Source organism: Tamandua tetradactyla (assembly GCF_023851605.1).
Source record: "Tamandua tetradactyla isolate mTamTet1 chromosome 18 unlocalized genomic scaffold, mTamTet1.pri SUPER_18_unloc_1, whole genome shotgun sequence".
NCBI lineage: Eukaryota > Metazoa > Chordata > Mammalia > Pilosa > Myrmecophagidae > Tamandua > Tamandua tetradactyla.
This window is the reverse complement of record NW_027518250.1, coordinates 144,803-147,493: the sequence shown is the minus strand read 5'-3', so window position 1 is coordinate 147,493 and position 2,691 is coordinate 144,803.

Genomic DNA, 2,691 nt, shown 5'->3' with positions numbered 1-2,691 from the left:
TGATACTTTATTGGGTCTATAAGTAATATTACCACATTGGAGATGAACAAGATTGAAAGGGATTGTATAGACCTATGTGTCCTACTGATTTTAACACTAGAAATATGAATTAGTTCTTGCAGGAATTTCTTCAAAGGTATGATTCTTGTAAAAACAATGCCCAGGGTACAGGAGGAAAACTGCTATTGCATGCTATGAGCTATGTTAAAAAGGAAACCATCAGCACAACTACAGCAACAGCAGAGTTAAATAATGGGAGGAGGGACAAGGCTTAAGAGGAGCTTTAGATTCCATATTTAGTGAGGGTGTGTTTAATGACTTTCCTTTTCTTGTGAACAATGAAATTATCTACAATTGAGAATGGTGATGAACTGTGGACTTTGGGCCCTATACATGATGCCTGATGAAAGCAGGCAATTGAAGGATGCCCTGGCTAAGAAGTATATTGGTGGATGATGGTGTATACTTATGAACAAAGGTTGTGCTGCTACAAAAAGGAAAAAAAGTCATGAGGCACACAATGGTGTGAATGAATATATGTGACATTTGGTGATACAAAATAAGCCAGAAAAAAAAGAGAAAGAATTGTATGGCCACATTTAGAAAATGCTTATAAGGGACCTGGATTGTAAGCTTTTAGAGCAGACACATTAAGTCTGGAGTGGTGATTATTATTTCTGGATTTTGAGAGGCTGTTTTATATGTATAACCTGATATTTAGAGATAAGAACAAAGTCAAACAGGTTGAGGTTAAAGTAATTCAGAACACAGGGGTAAGGAAGACAGTGTGTATCTTTTAGAACCATACATATTCTTTGAGATCAATGAAAGACAGTTTTACTTTGGTCTGGAAGTGAAATTTTCTGTAATGCATAGTCTAATTCAATGTGTCTATATAGCTCATTTGTGAAATACAGGGAGACCAGAATAAGTAGAGGTTCTTTAATCCTGTATAGATTATTGTAATGCCTGGATACATCCTAGAGTATATTAAGCAGACAATAAAAAAGTATTGGCATAGTCCCCTAAGAGATGGGAGAAAGACTATGGAACTATTAAACCTTACCATCAGGGAATCCCCTGATACTGTGCCAAACTTTAGGGACACCCAAATCAAAAGGCCATGCCCTCAATCATGGGACTTACTCTTGTGAAGCTTATGTAGATAACAGAAAAGCTTAGACTACCTACAGGCAATACTAAGAGTTACTTTTGGAGGGCCTCTTTTGTTGCTCAGATGTGACCTCAGTCTCTCTAAGTTCAAATCTTCAAGTGAAATCATTGCCCTCCCGCCTATATGGGACAGGACTTGCAGGGGTGAAAGTCTTCCTGGTGATGTGGGAGATGACTCCCAGAGATGAATTCAGACCTGGCACAGTGGGTTCAACAATTCCATCCTGACCAAAAGGGGGAAAAGTAGTGTAATTAATAAAGTATCAGTGAGAGAGAATTCAAATAGAGTCGAGAGGCTACTCTGGAGGTTGCTCTTATGCAAGCTTCAGTTAGACCTTGCTACCTATCATAACGTGCCAACCCCCAACCAGGACCATTCCAGCCAATCCTAAGAACACTGGGCAATATATAAGATTCCACATGGGTTCCAGGCACTAGAGTAACTTTCCAGAAACCTACACCCTCTAGATGTGCCCTGGTCCAGATAGGTTCTGAAACCTAGCCCAGCCTCTCCAGAACATTAGACAGTTCCATCTCCCTACCACATATTAGTGACAGACTCTTCCAATATGAAAAATTTAGCATTGTCATAGCCCAAACGCCCCTAAAGAAAGAGATGGAAAGAGCAAAGATGATGATGGAGTTACACAGAGAAGGTAGGATTTAACAAATGAATATATAGGTTGAATCATTAAATTGATATCTTTTTTAGTCTCCAGTAGTTTAGAATAGCTAGAAGTAACAACCTAAAATTGTGGAATTGTAACCCATGTCAAAGTCTGAAATCTGTTCCACAACTAATTGTGTGCTTTGAAATTCATAGCTTTATTGTATATGTTATTTTTCACAAAAAAGGGAAAAATTTGATTGTGAGGATAAAAAAATATTTTAGCCCTCCAACCTCCTATATTCTGGAGCAGCTAGACGGAAAAATATGAGAGGATCATATGGTAGCCCATGACAAACTCTCGAATCTGTCCTGTAGCCACTTGTTGAAGAGTACTATTGCTTTTTTATTTCTTTGCTTTGTATATATATTACACTATACAATAAAAAGGTTAAAAATCAAAAAGAAAAAATAAGTATTGATGTATTATCTATATTTTTCCTCCATAATACCAAATAAATATTTGTTCCCAAATACTAATATTAACTAATTATATTAATATTATGTTATGTGCCATTAAGCTTGAGACATTGTTCTACAAATTTTATGAAAAAGATACTCTTATTCATACACTTTTGTAGGTCAAAAAAGTGAAGATATGTAAAATTTGCCAGCCCAGGGCAACAGCAGCAACCCAGACAGGTTTTCATTGCTGTTGTTGTTGTTGTGTGTGTGTGTGTGTGCATTTTAACACTATCATAACTATCTTAATTACCATCCTCTACTCTTGTTCTAGGCCCTGTGGACTCCATATTTCACTGATAGTTGTTGACAACTATGAATAATACATTTCTAAGATAGCTTTGGGGCTAACATGACATTAGCTGATTTTATTTATCAGTGACCATCTT